The following is a 20,995-nucleotide window of genomic DNA, read 5'->3' as shown; positions in this document are numbered from 1 at the left end:
AAGCTTTCTTGTGTTCCATTCCAAGCCAGAGTCTCCCAGTTTCCTGATTTCCATCATTTTAGTATTGCCTGTTCTTTGACTTTATCTATATATAACATGTACCTTTTGAGCTTGACTTCTTCCTCTTAACATGTTTTTGAAATTCATCCATATTGATGTATTAGTAGTTAGTTCTTTTCTATTGCTGAGTAGCATTCCTTTGTATGAATATGCCAGCACTGATGCATTAATGCTCTTGTTGAGGAAGCTTTGACCTGTTTCTAGGTTTTTTTCTCTCCTCCATTATAAATCAAGCTGTTACAAGTCTTTTGTGGTTATGTATTTTCATTTCTCCTGGGTGCAAACTTGGATTTATAATTGCTGGGTCATAGGGTACATGTATGCTGAACTTTTTTATCAACTACTAAACACTTCTTCAAAGGTGTTGAATGATTTTATGTTCCCACCAGTATGAGAGCTCCAATTACTCTGAATCTTTGCCTCATATGGTATTCTCCATCTTGTTTTTTAGCCATTCTAGTGGTAGTAAGATCTTAATATTTAAATTTGCATTTTCCTGATGACTAATCACATTGAATAGCTTTCATGTGTTCATTGGCCATTTGTCCATCTTTTATTTATAAAATGTCTGTTCAAGTGTTTTGCCCAGTTTTTTATTGCATTGTTTAATTTTTTTATTGCTGGTTTGTGGGAGTGCTTTATATATTTTGGATATAAATTATTTACCGTATACATATAATACTTTCCATATATAATATTTCCCCTAGTCTGGGGCTTGCTTTTTTATTTTCTTACCTGTGTCTTCCAAAAGACACCAGTTTTTATTTTGGTAAAGTCTGATTTATCAATTGCTTTATTTTAAAGTTCATGCTTTTAGTATCCTAATAAATTTTCCCTACACTGAGGTTGCAAAGTTATTCTTTTTCCTTCTAAAAGTTTCATAGATTTCGCTTTTAAAAGTAGGCTCATGATCCATTTCAAATGCACTTTTATGATTGATGGAAGTAAAGGTTATGGTTAATTTCTTTTTTTCATATAGATGTCTGGTTGTTTGGTACTATTTATTAAAGAATCTTCCCTATTGTTTCAGTACTTTGGTCATAAATCAACATATTTGTGGGGCCTCTTTCTGGACTCTCCATTTTGCTTTGTTGATTAAGTATAACTTACAGATATGATCTATCCGTAGATATCGATACCAGACTTTCTTGATTACTGTAGCTTTATAGTAAGCTTTGAAATCAGGTGCTATAAATCCTCCAACTTTGTTCCTTCTTTTAATATTTTTTTAACATTAAGTTGTTTAATGTTATCAAACTTTAAAAAAATTGTGAAAAAAATAGAAGAATGCACTGCAATTATGCAAATGTAAAGCTCTTCTATAACCACAGTACAATACCAAACTGAAAAAAATTAACATTGATAAAATACTGTTATCTGATATTAATATTATTCAAGTTTACCATGGCTTTTGCTCATCTGAATTTCCATCCATTATATTTCCCTTCATCCTGAAGAAATTCTCCTAGTAGTTCTTGCAGTGAAGATCTTTTGAAATTGAACTGTGTTGACTTTTTTTTTATGTCAAGAATGTCATTATTTTGCCTTCATTTTTTTTATGATAAAATTCTAAGTTGACAGAATTTTTTCTTTCAACCTCTTCCAGATGTTGTTTCTTTGACCTCTGGCCTTCATTGTTTTTGGTGACAAGCTAGCTTTTTTGTTTTTTTTGTTTTTATTTTTTTAATATCACTTTTTCCTTATAAATAGTCTGTTCCTCTGGCTACTTTTAATAACTTTCCCTTAGCTTTAGTTTTTAACAGTATGGTATGCATTGTTCTGGTTTTCCTTTAATTTATCCTGTTTAAATTTCAGTGAGCTTCTTTACTCTGTGGATTGAAATCATTCACCAATTTTTAAAAGTTCTCAACCAGTAGCTCTTCAGATATTTCTATTGACCTTTGCTCTTTTTTCTTCCAGGACTTCATTACATATATGTTAAGCTATTTAATATTGTCTTACATTATCTCTGATGCAATTTTTTCCACTACTATTTTTTGTATTTCAGTTTAGATTACTTATATGCTTCAATTTACAATTCTTTGGTTCTTTTATATTGTATCTACTGTTAATATCATTAAATGGATTCTTAATTTCTAGTATTTTATTTTCATTTCTAGTCTGCTTATTTAATTCCTTTTTTTTGTATGTTCTATCTGTCTGTGAGATTCCTTATATCTTCACACGTGTAGTTCTTGATTTAGAACATGGGGCTTGAGGTAGCTGTGTTCCCCATCCTTGGTCTTCCATGCCTAAGAGGGCCAAGGACCTCATAATCCCTGTTGGCTATATGCTGGGATAGCAAAGAACAGTCTGGCTTTCAGTTGTTGCCAATCTGTAATAATACCTATTTATCACTATTGTGACTGTTAATTGAAAGGAACAACTGAAGACAGCTCCTGTAGGAAAGTCCTTGAAATGGTCTAAGCTTTGTCAGAATCATTGGGATAGGTCTGTGGCTTCCTTACAGGGCTCCTTTGGAGAGAAGAGCACACATGAGGCAAGTACACAAAGGTCAGTTTTGATGGGACGTCTGCAAGGAGCAGTGTCTTATCACTAGTATTGTTTAGAAGTGCTGGCTAATGGTAATAATAAAAAGCACCCTGGATTTTTGCCATTTTGTTGTTTTTAAATTCTCTACAGACGATATTCCCTTTTATTACTTGTACTGGGGTGGACATCTCCCAATACTCTGGCCTTGGTGTGCCACTGCTTGGAGGCACAAAGGTCTTTTTTTGGTAAGTTATCCACTTTATTATAACTGCAGATCACTATTCTTCAAAGAACCCAATAGAAATAGACTTTGCAATGAAGGAATTTCCACAAAATCCCTGGAGTTCAAAGATGTCTAGTTCCTGGACATTGCCATTCTGTCAGTTCTGTGAGGCAGGCCATTCCATAGAAGCACAAACAGCCTCATTTTCTCAAGACAATAAGAAGAAAAGAAAAATAAAAACTGGAATTCAAGCTCCTGTTGTCTTTTTAAATTTAAGAACCTCTTACCTCCTTGCTGCAATGTGCCTCTGGACATATAAGCTCCTTTGATTCTTCAGAGCTGTGTTTTATGTAGGGTGTTTCTAGCAAGAATCATGCCAAGAAGGAAGAAGAATTTAAGCAGAGAGAGCTTTAGAGCATTATGTATTGGTCTCTGGCAAGGGAGCACTTGACTGAACAAGAACCAGCCAGATGCAGTGTCTCCAAGGTGAATCTGTAATAACTTAGGTGGCAGTAATTTCCTAGGAGACTGGCATAATTATACGCAAACAAATTGCCTGAACAGCCACATATTTATTAACATGAGATTAAAACTCTCAAGTTTGAGCAAACCTGGAGAGCAACAGCAGAAGCCAAAGCAGTGAGGAGCATTGGTAATCTGCCTGACATCCCAATACCAGAGGGCAGATGAAGAGCCAGGGTAGGGTCCAATCTGCAGTTAGGGATTCTGGGACCTCAGCTGTAGGTTCCTGTTTACTGCAAATGAGGATTAAAATCACTAGATGTCAACACTTAGAACTTGTAACTAATGTGTAACAAATCACCCCGAAATTTAGTGTCTTTAAACAGTAACCATTTAGTTTATAATTTAGGCTGCATTCAGTTGGGCAGTTTTGGTTTCATCTTGGCCCTCTTCTGTACCTGCAGTCAGCTGTAGGTCAGCCAAGCAGTGATGCTTGCGGGGTTGATTGGCTGTTGGCTGGGGCAGCAGGATGACTAGGACAACTGTCTCCAGTCTTCCATCAGCCTCAGCCAGGCTTGTCTTCATGGTGGTTCCAGGGTTGCAAAAGAGCAAGCAGAGCATGCAGGGCCTTGGGAGGGCGAGTTCAGAACTGGCACACTGTCATTTCCACTGAATTCTGTTGGCCAAAGCAAGTCACACAGTTAGCTTAGAATCAAGTGGAGGGGAAATAAACTCCACTTCTTGATGAAACGAGCTACAACATCACATTATAACACATTGCGAAAAGGATGGGCACTAGGAGTAATGAAGGATCCTGGGCTTTTTTGGATTCTATAACAAAAAAAAAAACTTAAAAAAAAGAAAAAGAAAAACCTACTAGAGGTGGTGCCAGTGCTAGAAGTAAACACTGAGACTTCAAGTCAAGGATCTGCTTTATTCTGTGTTTTTGTTCAGTTAAATTAGCATATAGTTATTAAACAAGTTCTTTAAGCAAGATACTATGTTAGGCACTCTGTGGGGAATAGCAGTTAAAAAAAAGTTGCTACTGATTTCTAGGAGCTCACACTAAGTGGGAGAGATAGAAATACAGAGAGTGTCTCATAATGTCTTCAAAATCACCAAATTGCAATGTTTTCCAATAAGGAATGAATATGAAAAAGGAAAAATGTAAATGAAGGTGCCTGTAGGGTGTGAGAAATTACAAAATTGTTGCGGTAAGGACTAGACAGGAGCAGTGGTGGAGTTTAATGTGCTAGGTTGGTTGAGTTGTGCTGGAGTGACAGTGTCTCTCTGGTGAGAGTGCAGTTGGAAGCTGGTGGGTAGATGTAAGTGTGAGTTAGCATCATATGGGGTCACAGAGAAATTTGGTAAGCTAGATTTCAGAGTAGTTGTATTAATTTACTACCCACCACGTACTTCACAGTGAGATGGATTTAATAGATTGGAGGGGAAGAAGAAATAACACTGGGTAACAACTCAGATGGAGGTATCAAAAAAGCCACAGGGGGTACTGGTAGCTGAAAACCAAGTAAATACAACTGAGACCCTTAGTTAACAGAGTTCTGGGATTAAATCATGGAACTGTAATAGTTTATGTAGAAGGTGAACACATGCCTACCTTTTGCATTGGTTTCCTATCCTCTCCATATACATTTGTTAGTTTGTTTTATTCCAAGAAAGACTTTGGCATTTCCTTATGGATCTCTCATAGCCTTTTCCTTCCAAATCAGTTGCCAGAGTGGTACAAAAATTTTGGTGTACCAAATGGTATACTTTTGTACCTTTAACTCTAAGCTAACTACTGATGGGCTGAGTTCCTGTATCTCCAGCCTCATAGGCTCATATCATGAGAAATCTATAAAGATATTAAAGTATACTCATTCTGGTTTTGTTTGCTCTTGACATCCCACAATTCTATGGCTATGTTGTGAAATTCAGCCACTCTAACCTGTAATAGTGTGTTTCCTTGTGCATTGAGCTTTTGTGATCCCCAGTTTCCCATCTCTGACCATAATGGGATATGCACAGTGGGAAAGGCATGGCTATGGAAAGAAGACTGTCATGTACCAGTGTAGTGGTAGTAAGGGAAGAATCCCTGGATTCAGACTTTACTGTTCAAATCATAGCTCTCTTTCTAGTCATATAATTGAGGGCAAGTTATTTGATCTGTCAATGCCAATGCCTTAGTTTTTTCAGCTCTAAAATGGGAAAACAATAATGTATGATTTTATGGTTTGTTGCAAGAATTAAGTGCAGTAATGCACATGAAACACTTCGAACCCATGCATAGCCAGAACTAAATAAATGTCTGCAATTAATAGCAATGACTGGGGAGCCTGGATGGTTCAGTATGTCGAGCCTCTGACTCTTGATTTCTGCTCAGGTCATGATCCTGGAGTCTTGGGATTGAGCCCCATGTTGAGCTCTGAACTGAGCCTAGAGCCCTGCTTCAGATTCTCACTCTCTTCCTCTGCTCCTCTCCCCTGCTTGCACTGTCTCTCTCTCTCTCTCTCTCTCAAATAAAAAATAAATCAATAAAATTTGAATTAAATTTAAAAAAATAATAGTAATGACCTTGTTAATTCCTCTACTACCTCCCATCATGCCCCATACCAAGTTTGTCCCAAATAAAATTTATCAGACACTTACTGAGTACCGCACGCTGTCTATAAGTTACAAGGATTAACAAGATGCAATTGCTGTTTTCAAGGATTTGTTAAGGAGATATATCTGTTACTAATATCTACATTCTGTGCTGACATAGCACAGAAGAGGTAAAGAACAGATCTGGCAAGGCTAAGAATGTAGCATTTGAGCTGAAGGAAGTTTGGAATTAGGCAAGCTATGATGAGCTGGGGACTGAGATGGGGATTGGAAGAGAAAAGTCATGTTAATGCTTCTAATTCAAAATGAGGAAATTGGTCCATATAATCTTCAGTTGCATAAGAGCCCTAAAATTCAATTCTGCAAAATCATGCTTTCATTCCTTGATGAATATATGAGAATTTTGTAAATGAGTTGTTGCATCCAAAAATTTTAGCTGCCAGGCATGAAGTTTACCCAGTATTCACAGAAAAACAGATTACTAGTGGAAACTTGTATTAGAAAAATGCTGACACATAAGAAAATGTAATTCATACCCAATGGCTTGGAAAAAAAAAACCAACATAAAACTAACCAGTAACTCTGCTGTTACTAAATGGGGCCTAATGGCACTTTTGTTTGTCATGTGTCATTTCATGGTTGTTCTGACAAAGTTTACGTAGGAAGACAGGCTTTTAGTAAAATTGGCAAGAGCGCTTCCTCTGGTGTCTCAGCTGAAATGATGCTTTGAGATCATTTAGATGCTACACGTGGCAGTGTTTTTAGAAGTTAGCCAAGCAGTTTGCCAATTTGCCAATTTTCACTGTTTTTAAGAATTACCTGGGGGGTTTTGTAAAAGAAATGCAGACTCCTTTTGAAGCACTGCCTTTGAAGATTTTGATTCAGTAGGTCTGTGACAGCCCAGGAATCTGCATTTTAGCAAAGATCTTATGCAGGTGATCTTCCAGAAACACTTAATAAAACACTTATTTTTTTAAATGTTTATTTTTGAGAGAGAGACAGAGAGAGCATGAGTGGGTGAGGGGCAGAGAGGGAGGGAGACACCCTCCCTTTGGGAGAACCCAAAGCACGCTCCGGGCTGGTCCAGCACAGAGCCCTATGTGGGGCTCGAACTCCTGAACCACAAGATCATTACCTGAGCTGAAGTTGGACACTCAACTGACTAAGCCACCCAGGCACCCCAATGAAACACTTAGTTAAGAAGAAGGTTGAGTTTTGTCCAAGGTGACACAGAGTAGCTGTTAAACCAGAATGTGTGTTCTAGAAGCAGCACCATTTCTGAATGCCAAAGATAAGCCTGAGAACTGTATCTTCTTAAGAAGGTGGGCTGATAAGAAAATTTTAAGGTACTAATTGAAGGCTTAGTTGTCACAACTAGCCCAGGGCAGAGTATTCTTTATTATTATTATTTATTTATTTATTTACTTATTTTGAGAGAGACAGAGGCAGCATTAGTGGGGGAGGATGCAGAGAGACAGACAGAGAGAGAGAGAGAGAGAGAGAGAGAGAGAGAGAGAGAATATCCCAAGGAGGCTCTGCACTGTTGGTACAGAGCCCCAGACAGCACTCAAAACCACGAACCATGAGATCATGACCTGAGCCAAAACAAAGAGTCGGACAATTAACCAACTGAACCACCCAGGCACCCCCAGGGCAACGTTTTGAGGTTAGTACTTGGTCTTGGTTGCTCCCAGTCTTCTTCCTCACTTGGTGACCCTTGGCGATGTTTCCTCTGTCCCTCAGAGCTCCTAAACCTGCTTTGTCACACCATTCCCTATCCCTCCCTAGAAACTTGCCTTCTACTTCTTCAACCCAATTGTATCCTGGTTTTTAGAGCTTCTCTCAGAAGGAGACTGATTTCTTAGAGTAGTTAAGAGGTACAAAATAAAACAATAAATTCCAAAAGAATCCCAGAAATTGGTTGCTATAAAAAATTTGGATGTCATTTAGCCCCTCAATTCATAGTGCATCTTGCTGTCAATAATAATGAGAGAAAACAGTGTCTAGAAGAAAAATTCCCATCTAAATCCAGTTCAGGCTTCTTATAGGGAACTAGGACTGTGTTTGGAAGTAAAATACTTATTGGGCCAAGAATGTACATTAGCTGCTGTGCTAAACAACATTCACATGAGCACTTTGCTAGAGGAAGGAGAGGCTCACTCCAGCGTGAGCCCTGGTTCTAAAGCAAATGCTCAGCCTACAGATAATAAGCTACTCTGGAGAATAGGGATGATGAGAATGATTTTTTTTTTCAGAGGCATCCCTTTTAATGATAAATCAAACAATTAATTTTCATGGCAGTGCCTGCAAAGTGCCACTGTTCAAGGTGCCTTATAAAACCTATAGTTTAACAGATAATTTAGGATGTCGAGAAGTTTCAAAGCAATGTGCAGTGTCAAAATAGGGTCTGGAAGGATGTCAGTCTTCATTAGTCTAGGATTTTTAGCTAAAGGGCCTATAGGGGAACATATGTGTTTCTTTGTCCAGGCTGGTGGCCCATGAAGGGTCAGCCAAGGGCTAAGAAAAAGAGAAAGAGCAAGAAAAGCAGGCAAGAGAAGGAATGACCGCTAGATGGCAGAGAGGAGTTTGGGCATAATAACCCTCTAAAGGAGATGGAGAAAACTTCTGAGATATGGCCAGTCCTGTGGGCAATTTCCATCTATGCAACTGTTCAGATTTCTTTTTCTGCCATAGCCATCTGAGCCATTCAACACTGTCTAGAACAAGAAAGACTTAAGCATGCTGTTTAAGGACTACTGAGGTATCCTTGCCTCCAAAAATTCCCTTTCCAAAACGTCTGTGTAGAGACATCCTTGAAAAGAGATAACAATGCTTAGATTGATTTTTGAGACCCACAAAGATGTAAGATGAAAGGATTATTTTCCCCTGCAAACTCATTTATATGGAGTGTTTATGCTACATATTTGAAGGAGCTAAGAAGCCCTTTAAACTATCAGCTGTTCTGGGCAGAACACAGGCAAGCAGTCCCCTGTGGCCAGGTGTCTTCATGGTATGACTCCTAGAGCCCTCATGACCTCCTTAGGCTCTAGTGTACCTGGGAGAACAACACACAGCAGGTGAACTGCCTGATAGTGGGAGCTCCCGCCTTGAGGATGGTGGACAAGTCATGCTCTTTCTTTCAGCCCCACAGGAGGCCCTGAGGATAGAATTCTGGGAGAAGTAGCAGCACAGACCAGTCTGTAGTCACAAGATGACTTTCTTTTGCACATTTTGCTGTCCCCTTGCCCTCCTATCACCTCTGACTTTCCACATGTTTCCTATCTTTCAAGATCAACTTGAAACATTTTTGGACATCTTTTATCACTGTTTTTCATTATCTGAAAATCCTACAGCCTCTGTAGCTGATACCCTACAATGAACAATTATATTGTCTGTGGTTATATATGATTCTCTGGTGGCTGCAAATGTGAATTTTGTTTTCTTAGTGATAACTCTGTCTCTAGAAAATCAGCATCTGCTTTGCTGGGTTTAGTCAGGGTTAGATACATGGCTCTCAGTAATTTGCTTTTGATCCTTATCACTCATCCAGGATCCAGGGTCTGTCAGCCATAGCAATCAGTAGACACCGAGGCAATGTGAAATACCATTGAATAATCAAAAGAGGGTTATTGTGTCTAGTGTTCATACTGTTCAATTTGATGAGGACCTTTGGATGGGCCATCAAACTGTATGTGTTTCAGTTTCCTCTTCTTTACAGAGTGCAACTTGTTCTACAAGCTTGTTTGGAGAATTAAGAAATAGAAGTAAAAGGGATTTCCAGAGAAACAAATCATTAAATAAATGGGAAGTGTTACTATTACCAACTTGGCAACACAGAGAAAGGGAACTTGAGACGACACCTTACCTGGGATGGAATTAAGGAAATAAGATTTCATATCTGGAAAGGATCACAGATATCTATAGACAGTGTAATTATTAACTGTGGGTTGCTGGCTACAACATCTGTAGAATTTTCAGATAATGGAAGAGAGTGGCTAAAGATATGCCTAAGAATCCTGGCAAGAGGATTGGAAGGCACCAGAAGGCAACACCTTTATGACAGAAGTTGCTCTCCTCTGAACCACAAGTGTTAGTTGGTTGATTCCTCTCCCATTGGCTGATAGCTCCCTCTGGGAGATATGTACCTTGTTGACAATTTGGAACGATCTTTAGCATAAAAAGGTGAAGAATTCCAGCTATATCACCTGCTTTCTTCAAGAGTCGTCTCTTTGAAGCCTCTTCTCAGATGCCATAGTTAAAAACATGAAAAAAGAAAGCCCCAAATCAGAAATCTCCCACAACCTCTTGTTGCAAAATAGAAAATGGAACAGAGATCTGTTATGGTGCTGGAGTGTTCATTTTATAGGAAACAGGAAAAATATATTCAATATGGGTTCCAATTGTCTGGAGAATAGAGGCTCAGAGCTGGCCTAAGAGTAAAAAGTTTTCTGAAAAGTCCCTGGCATGGAGGCAGCCAGTGGTGTGAGTGGAAGCCAATGGGGATCACCATTTTTAGGCCTAAGGATCTCACCTGAAGAAATGCAGGGCCTGGGCCATAGTGGATGGTATAGGGGAGGAGGGCTTAAGTGATGTTAGGAATCCTTAAACAAAAATATTTTTAATGTTTATTTTTGAGAGAGAGAGACAGAGACAGAGAGAGTGGGAGAGGGGCAGAGAGAGAGGGAGACACAAAATTCGAAGCAGGCCTCAGGCTCTGAGCTGTCATCACAGAACTTGATGTGGGGCTCGAACCCACAAACCATGAGATCATGACCTAAGCTGAAGTCAGCCACTTAACCGACTGAGACACTCAGGTTTCCCATGGAATCCTATTCCATGGAATAGATCCATGGATCTCTATTCATGAAAAAACCTAGGACATTTTTGGATCTTTTGATCCCAGCTCCCAGCCTCCCTTCCTACAAGTTGAAAAAGTAATCCAGAAGAAAAAGAAATAGGTTGAATATTCATGAATAATGGAATTCAGCTATACTTGCCACTGTGTCATTCCCTGGGGACATTTAGAGGCTGCATGTATGAAGTGAAAGCCTCCTGCCAGAACAGGTATAGGGTGAAATCTTAGTCTTCTAGGAATGATATTGAATACTGGGATCCATCCTAATGTGTAACACTGGAGACATTTTGCTTTGCTATTTATGATATTGGGCTAAGGGTTGCTTGCTAATTGCATTCACATGCACATCCTGCAGAGGAACATAGTGACAAATGAGGAAAGATGTAATCTAATTGCAAAGAATTGCTATAGTTATATCCAAACTCAAATTATGGCCCTACAGTTGACACTTGAATACAGAGTTCTTTTGATGACTCTCCTCAGATGCTGTGTATGATAAAGAGGTGGTGCTGTACTTGGTACCATCTGATGCTTAATAAATTTAAATCTTTGGCATTCTGATGATGATGAAAAGGCTATAAAGAAGGAGATGGACCTCTTCTAGGAAAGGGTTACAAATTCATGTGCTAGATATCATTATTATATTCCTATTTCAGATGAGGAAACTAAAGCACAATGAAGATACTTTGAAAAATGTCCTATGATGTCAACTCCTTTCAGAATTAGCCTCTCATTTCCACCTTTTGTGTAGTTGCTATTTATTGAATCAGTCCAGAAATGTTGAAATCATCCTAGACAAATCCATCTCTTGTAACCATATCCTCTTAATTTTCTTTTTTTTTTTAATTAAAAAAAAAAATTTTTAAGGTTTTATTTGTTTTTGAGACAGAGACAGAGCATGAACGGGGGAGGGGCAGAGAGAGAGGGAGACACAGAACCGGAAGCAGGCTCCAGGCTCTGAGCCATCAGCCCAGAGCCCGACGCGGGGCTCGAACTCCCGGACCGCGAGATCGTGACCTGAGCTGAAGTTGGACGCTTAACCGACTGAGCCACCCAGGCGCCCCGATCCTCTTAATTTTCAAGTCATACCATTTTATAGCTCAGAACAGTTTATGAGAAACTGCAGATAAATTTTCAGAAGTAGTAAGGTTAAACAATGTGGCCAACATTATGCAAAAATCCCCTATATTTTTATATCCCCAACAATTGAATGTTAAAATTCACACTTTTTAAAATACTGCTCCTAATAGCTCACATTTGAATGCTTATTATGAGCAAAGTACTATGAATATATTATTTAATTTTAGTACCACATTGATTAATTTGTTAGTATGTAAATGAGAAAGAAAATATGGAGGGATATATACCAAACTCTTCCTTCTGGATTCAGTTTAATTCTTACTGAATTACATCCTTTATTGTTTCTTTCATTGAGGTTCTATGAATTATAAAGTCTGCCTGAAAATGTCTCTGTTCTCTCCTGAATGATAATCTGGAAATAAAATTTCTAAAAAAATTACTTCCCTAGTATTCTTACAATATGAATTTATTTTCTTTTTATCTATATTTTTGCTAATGATAGGTATAATTGTTAATTCTTGTAAATATTCTGCCTTTTCTCTGGTTGTTCTTTAAGATTGTCTGCTTGTCTTTGGGGTTTTGCAATTTAGTGGCAATGTGTGTAGCTGTGCATTTTTTAAAAGTATGCTGACTGCATTAAGGTATGGAGGATTCATACCTTTCATTAGTTCTAGAAATCCTAAGATATCATTATTTTTAATATTGATTTTTCAACATTCTCTCTAACCTAGTAGAAAATTCATTAAGCATAGATTGGATGTCTCCTTCTGTCATCCATAGTTCTTCTTCTTTTTTTTTTTTTTTTTTTTTTTGAGAGAGAGAAAGCACAAGTTGGGGAGGAGCAGGGGTCAGAGAGAGAGAGAGAGAGAGAGAGAGAGAGAGAGAGAGAGAGAATCTTAAGTAGGCTCGACACCCAGTTCAGAGCCAATCTGGGGCTTGATCTCACAACCATGAGATCATGACCTGAGTCAAAAATCAGGAGTTAGATGCTTAACCAACTGAGCCACTCAAGTGGCCCTGTCACCCATAGTTCTTAAACTTTATTTCATGTTTCCCATATTTTAATTAGTATGAAGAATTTCCAGTTCCCCAATTCAGTCTTCAGCTCTGCTTATCCACTGAATCTTTAATTTCTCTGAAAAAAATTGTGTTTATGTGTGTAATTCTTAGACATAACAAATTTTACTTTCAGAGTTGCTTCTTTTCCATAATCTCTTATAAAATATAGCTTTCCCTTATAGTTTTTCTTTTGTCTCTGTACTCACTTTAAATATACTTTTTATGAACCTTAAATTTTCTACTGTCTCAGGTTCTTTGGGATTATTCAAAGGATATTCAAGATTCTCCTTCTGGAGGATCATTTCCTCTTGTGTTTGTTTATTTAATTATAAACTTATGTTTATAAGCATTGTTTTATTCCCAGGATATGTGCTCCCATAAGCCTTTTTTATGGACATGTTTCTATGATTTTATGTTTATTTCGGTTTAATTTTTTTTCCAGGTAGTCTGGGGGCTTTATATGTCTAGAACCATTTTTTTTATTCCTTAATCACTCTGGAGATCATAAATTTCATATTGGTAGAGAAAATTTAGGCTTCACAACTTAACATATGTTACCTAATACAAATTTAACCTTTTGGTAACAGACCTTGTAAAAAAAAATTTTGTTTTTTTGGTTTGTATCTTTCTTTCCCACACTTTATATTCCTGTGTGCTGCTCCTGAGACACATTTTCTTTTTTTGGTGTCTAGGCTAGTCGGTATCCTCCTATTCTCACTATCACTGAGGTTTCTCAGTTCCAGCATCCTGCTCCACATGTGTGAAATATCACATATTCACATATCCCAGCTCTTTAGATCCTACATCCGACAGTCCAATCTACTGTACGATATTTACAGGCCACTGTAATTTTGGCTTTTTAGTTTACCATTTTTATATTTCTTCTTTTTTTGTGATACATAAGAATTTACCATTCTTTATTTTGAACTCAAATATAAGTTATAATATAAAATATATGTAATTAAACCAGCGTTTTAGTGTTTATATAAGCAGAATTCTTTCTTTGTTGGCTTGAGTCCACCATGTTCCTAGAACATCATACCATATGAGGTCAGTTGACATTTTAAAAAGTGAAAATGTTATTAAGAAACAATATTTAAGGCAGGAGACTTCTTGTTTTTATCTGAATTACTGCTAAAGTAACTCACAACATGATAAATTAAGAATGACAGTAAATCTATTGCCAAATCTAGGAGGAATTTCTACTCTTAGGTTGATTGAACTAGATTGAAAAGTACAATTGATGGTCCATTTTCTAAGCTCATGAGAAATCTGCCCACTCCAATATAGTTGGAAAATCCTTCCCTCCTTCATGCATTCTTTTGTTCTCCTGATTAGAAACACATCTCTACTAACCAATAATCTTTCTTTCCACTGCATGACAGCTTTTTTTTCCAAGATAACTAGAAAGCTATTGTTTCATTTCCCATTTTTCTTCCATTTCCCAACTCCATCTCCAATTCACACCTATATTGCTTCTCTCTCACCATCTAGTAAAAGAGTGAAGTCATCAAAATACAACTGCATGAAGTATATGGAAAGGGGAAGAGCTCATGGTGGCATGCTGAATTTTGGGAGTAATGAACCTATAAAAAAGCACCACATTACGTTAGGAGAAACATTGGTAGCAGTGCATTTGGGGATTTCAGTTTGCTATTTTTTTAATGTTAATTTATATTTGAGAGAGAGAGAGAGCAAGTGCAAGTTGGGGAGGGGCAGAAAGAGAGGGAGACAGAATTTGAAGCAGGCTTGAGGCTCTGAAATATCAGCACAGAGACTGACCCAGGGCTTGAACTCATGAGCCATGAGATCATGACGCGAGTGAAAGTTGGACGCTTAACCAACTAAGCCACACAGGTGCCCCTCATTTTGCTATGTATTGAATCAATATATAGTGTAATATATACCATAGTGTTGCCATCTAGTTGGACATTCAGCAATTCAGTAGCAAGTGGAAATTCACTTATAGTGATTTTTAATTTAGTACATCTTAAATCTAGGAAGATAGTTTCTGACCAAGGCTGAAGACACAGAAAAAAACCAACATACAATGTATTGTATAGCCCAGGAAGGAAAGATTCTTCTAAAGACTAAGGGTTTATTTTTAAATATTGTTTATTAGAGGAAACAGAAGGAAAATTGTTCAAAGTGTTTAAATCAAATGAATCAAAACCTGGCATTCTTGCTCTTGTATTTGAAGACGAAAAAAGAGGTAACATATGGACAGCAAATGACAAGAAATTTGATTTAAAAAAAAAGTGAGAGATCAAGAAATAATTATGAGAATATTCAAAGGATAATGACAGAAACAAAATTCACACAGAGGCAGTGAAAGAAAAACCTGATAATATGGAAATAGATATAATAATGTGGACTATACATTTGGGAAATCCTCTTAGATTGGATTGAAATTTATGAATAAATGACAATATGAGAGAAGATGGAAAATAAATGAATGATCCAGATTTAAGATAAACATGATCATTACTTCTGAGGAAGAAGTCAAAAACAATTGGAACAAATCAAAAGAGTGAGAAAGATATTATTTCTTGAACTAAAGAATAAACCACCAAAGAATGCAGATAGAAAGAATCACTATGCTCCATGTAGTATGAATAAAAGCTTGTATCCCATTGGGTGAGATTTAATTACATGAATAAATGAAACATGAAGCTTAATTAGCAGTTTCACCCAAGAACTCACAGAAATAAATATACCAATAGGAGTTGCAAGGCACATCATTCACAATAGTAGATGATTCAGATCTTTCAAAGTAGGTAGCCCAGAACAAGTTGTGTCATTCTTAAACTCAGTACACAGGGTCAAAAGTGATTGTTGGTGAGGGTTAAATATGATTTTTTAAACTTTTAAAAATGTTTTATAACATACAAACATACAAATCATAGGGTATACTCTCTTGTAATCACTACCTGGATCTAGAAATAGAATAATACTATCCCCTGAAGCACCATGCCCCTTTGTAATCCTATTTCCTCATCCCCTACCTATTTTGGTTAAGAATGACCTTTTCTTTATCATAAAACCTTGCATCACTAAACAATATAGTCTGTTTTTAAGTTTTATATAAATGTAGTCATACCGTGTATATTCTTTTGTATCTTTATTCCTCATTCAGCTTTATATTTATGAGATTTACCCATGCTGGCTATGTGCAGCTGTGGTTCTTTCATTTTCATTGCTATTTTGTGTTCCTTTTAATGAAGACATTATGATTTATGTGTATTAATTCCTCTGTTTTTTGGCTCTTACAAATAATACTGCCATGATTGTTGTCCATGCTTTTTTGATAAACATTTGTCCATAACTTTGTTGGCTATATACTCAGGAATAGAATTACAGGATCACAGGGGAGGCATTGGTTTAGCCTTAGGAGATACTCTCCAATGGTTTTCCAAATTGTTTAAAATTCATTATGTGTGAATTCCATTTGCTCCACATCGTCACCAACACTTGGTATTATCAGCAACTTGCATTTTAGCTGATCCAATATATATAAAGTGGTATTACATTTTATATTTTTTAATGACTTAATAAGGTTAAACAAATTTTCATATTCTTATTGGCCACTTAGCTTTCCTCTTTAATAAAGTATCTTTTCACAACTCTTGCCTATCTTTCTTGTCTCTTTTCCTTACTAATTTATAAGAAATCAGTATTTTGAAAAAAGTCCTTTGTTTATGTGTGTGACAAATATATTCCCTGGTTCATTTTTTCTCTCTTTTTATGGTATCTTTTAAGGAATAATTTTAATATATTTAATATTTATCAATATTTATAGTTATCACATTTTTTTAAAGAAATCACCTTATATCTAAATTCGTGAAGATAATTCTTTTCTGTTCAGAAAGTTTTATTGTTTTCCTTTTACATTTCAAGCTCTAGTTTTATTTCATTTTCCTTATGGCTTATCCAATTATCCCAGAAACATTTATTTAAAAATCTGCTTCTGTCCCACAGCTCTGCAGTTCCAAGCCTGTAGAAACCAAGTGTGCATGCATGGATAGATCTCTTTCTAGGCTCTCTATTCTCTGCCATTTGTCTATTTCCCTTTTCTCATTATCAAAGCTTTATGATACAATAGGGTATATGGAAAGCTAATCTTCCCACTTTGTTGTTCTTTGAGTGAATCTTGGCTACTTTTTGTGCATTTTCATAGAGGTTGTACCACTTTGTCAATTTACACATTTGTGCAGACTTGTTGGAGTTTGAATGATAGTACTTCGAGTCTAAAGGTTTATTTGGAAAGAACTGACAACTTTAAATATGGACTCTCCCAGCCCATATATTTAGCTTTCCTGTAATGCATATCAGTAAAGTTTTATCATTTGATTTGTAGAAATCTTGTACATTGGTCATATAATTACTTGATATTTCATATTTATAGTGATATTATATATAATATTTTTATTACTTTTAATTATGGTTGAACTAGAAATGATTTTTGGGTATAGAAATCTTGCTAAGCTCACTTAGCAATTTTAATAAAATTAAATCATCTGTGAATTACGATGGATTTGTTTCTTCCTTTTTTATCCTTCTGTCTTACATTTGTCTCTTGCCTTCTTGCGCCAGTCAGAACATCTAGTAAAATGTGGAATAGAATGTGGAAGAGAGTAAAGCCTTGTTTTGTTTCCAATTTTGCTACAAGATTTTAATGTATGTACTTTATTTATTTAAGAGAGAGAATGCGTGTGTGAGTGGGGGAAGGGCAGAGGGGGAGAGAGAGAGAGAGAGAGAGAGAGAGAGAGAGAGAGAGAGAAAGTCTCAAGCAGGTTCTGTGCTCAGCACAGAGCCTGACACAGGGCTTGATCCCATGACCCTGGGATCATGACCTGAGCTGAAATCAAGAATTGGATGCTCAACTGAGCCACTCAGGCGCCCCTATATACTTTATTTTTAATCATTTTTATGTTTCTTTCTCTTCTTAGCTTGCTAAGAGACTTTATTTTTATTATAAATGAAAGCTGAATTTTGTCAAATACTTTTTTCTGTGCCATAAATTATCTTTACCCTTAGTTTTCTAATGAGGTGAAAGGGGTGTTTATGTAGTTGATAGGTGGAGTTACATTAGGTGATTTTTTTTAATGTTTATTTCTGAGACAGAGAGAGACAGAGCATGAGTGGGGGAGGGGCAGAGAGAGAGGGGGACACAGAATCCGAAGCAGGCTCCAGGCTCTGAGCTGTCAGCACAGAGCCCCACGCGGGGCTCGAACTCACAGACTGCAAGATGATGACCTGAGCTGAAGCCGGACGCTCAACCGACTGAGCCACCCAGGCACCCCACATTAGGTGATTTTTAAAGAACTATTTATATGGATGTGTTGAAATGATATTTTACTATCATTAGAAAAATGAGTAACCTTGCATTAAAAACGAAATAATGGAAAAAATGTATTTTGATTTAAAGTGAAAATAGCTTCTAAGGAAAAAAATATAATACTTAAAGTACTGAGAGAGCTAATATGGCAGAAGAGTAATTCCTGGTAATGAAGGACAAGGAGCTAACTGTCTCGTAATTGTAGCTGAACCAAAAGAGCAGATGCCCAGCTTTTCTTTTCTCAAGCTCTCACCCTCCACTGTAACACCGACTTTGGGGTCAGGAGACCTGGGTATTATTCTTGGCTCTAACTTTGGCCTTGGCATTGACACTCTCTGAGGTTCCTGGATTATTTTTTCCCACTTTATCTTGCTCTTACCTAGGTAATAGCTGTTATCTGTTGTTATCCACCTGAAAATTCTCTCCCGGGCTCAGCATACATCTTCCCTTCAGTATCTTTCTCTGTGATTTTTCGTTATGTTGTGTTCATCTCATCCACCTTTTAAATGTCTCAAGAGGACATTTGGGATCCATGTATTAATAAATAGCCACAGTTGCTTTTATTCTGTTGGGAGAGCAGAGAGCACCCTGGGAATATTGCAGCCATTCATTTACAAACGATTTAAGAAATACTTCATCATGCTTTATTGTGTTTTGTGTGATATAAACACACCTCTCAACTGAATTATGCTTTATATTCAAGTGAGAGGTTAAATTACACCACAGATAGAAGGAGAAAAGTACAATGATTTTAAACAGAGTTGGGGGAGAGGAAGAGTATTTTACGTTAATTGAATGTATAAATATAAAAAACTTTTCCACCAAGTCGTTTGGCTCCATAGTTCATACATGATATTTGAAAAGTACAAACACACTTTCTAAGTAAAAATGTAGGCTCTCTTGATTCTTGATTACTATATGAACTCATAGGAGTAGATCTATTTTTTTTAATTTGTGGTGTTATTGGAGATAGGAGTAAGTCTTCAGAATTCCTAGGAGACAGTGAGATAAAAAGTTGAAGATAGCATAGAATGGATCCCAAACAAGATAAAGTATGTTTCTCAAGATCAAGAAGAGAGTGTTGCCAATCCATTGTGTTCTAGTGGGGAGATGGTGGTATTGGCTATAATACCACTTAGCAATAAAAGTTATATACTGTTGACATGCCCAATAATATGGATGACCCTAGAAGTAATTATGTCAAGGGAAAGAAGTCAGACAGCAAAGCATGCATATTGTAAATTCCATTCATGTATGCTCTCTGTAGTGACTGAGAGCAGAACCATGGTTGCCTGGAGATGAGGTGAGTGGATTATGGAAAGGAATAGGAGGCAAGGATTACAGAGGGGCAGGAAAAAAACTTTTCACTGGCTGATGAGTTCATAGGTGTGTACATACATCAAAACTTCTCAAATTATATGCTCTAACTGTAGGCATTTTTTTAAAATTATACCTGAAACAGCTGTAGTGGGAAACATTAAAAGATATATATTTTGGAATCCCTAAATAAATAAATCAATTCATAAAATTACTCTGACGATGAAATCAGTAACCCATATTGAGTGCTTAGAATTCTACCTGGCTATAATACAGTCTCTCAAACTCTAAACAGGGTTTTTATTTTTTATTTTTTAACTGCACCAGTGAAAGAATGTATCTGAGAAGAATAGAGAGAGTGCTTTCTGAGTGAATTTTGCAGGTGGAGATTGGGGGGCAGCTACTCCCCCCTGTTATAGACTTAATTGTTCCCTACCCCCAATTCTTAGGTTGAATTCTTAATCCCCAGTACCTTAGGATGTGACTGTATTTGAAGATAAGGCCTTTGAAGAAGTAATTAAGTTAAAATGGGGTCTTTAGTGTGGGACTTAGTCTAATAGGACTAGTGTCTTTATAAGAGGAGATTAGGGCACAGAGATACCAAGAATGCACACACACAAAGGAAAGGCCATGTGAGGACACAGAGAATGTGACCATCTGCAAGCCAAGAAGACAGGCCTCAATAGAAGCCAACCCTTTCAACACCTTGATCTTGGATTTCTAGCCTCTAGAATTGTGAGAAAGCAAATTTCTGTTGTTTAAGCCATCCAGTCTGTGATATTTTGTCATGGAGTCCTAGCAAACTCATACACACCCCAGACAGAAGGCCTCTTGCAATAGCACTTCAGTATCTGCCAGGCGGCTGCTCATCAACATGTCTCTCTCTGCAGAGCATCCAGCCAGGTTTTTCTGCACATAACAGCAGTGAACTGTCACTCATCTCAGGACATATTGTAATGACAAGTCTTTCAGCATCCAAACCCAAACCAAGCGCAGACCCTCCAGCACCTCCTTCAGTGGGGGGTACTTGCTGGGGTTTGCAGCTGCTGTGCCTATGGTCACCAGGCTCTAGACTCCTGCTCAATGCCATTGTCAGGTGCAGCGGAGCTCAGGCTCTATGTAATCAAGTGCTCTGTGTGCTGATACATCAAAAAGGAAGAAAACAAATGACACTTGCAGATTACTTTACTCATGGGGGTTTTATTTCCTAGTTCATTTATGGCACTTTTCATCCAAAAAGTTTCTCTTGGAACGTGGAAGCTTAAATACCTTCAGTGGAATTACTATACATTTTTTAGACTCTGGTGTTCTTTGTATAAAGGAATGCCTGCTTCTGCTCTCTCCCTTAAGATACCCTGTCCTCATTTATTTCTCTGCCTTTTAAACTTTTCTTTCTATATAACAAGCCCCTTGAACATCTCTTAGGATTTTTTTTTTGATCATAAACCAGATTTTTCATTCTTTGAATGCTTGTTCTCTCCAGCCCTCATATTAAACTTCCTGC

The sequence above is a fragment of the Panthera tigris genome, chromosome A3, assembly GCF_018350195.1.
Source record: "Panthera tigris isolate Pti1 chromosome A3, P.tigris_Pti1_mat1.1, whole genome shotgun sequence".
Classification (NCBI taxonomy): domain Eukaryota; kingdom Metazoa; phylum Chordata; class Mammalia; order Carnivora; family Felidae; genus Panthera; species Panthera tigris.
The sequence above is the reverse complement of the archived record's forward strand: the minus strand, read 5'-3'. Positions refer to the sequence as shown.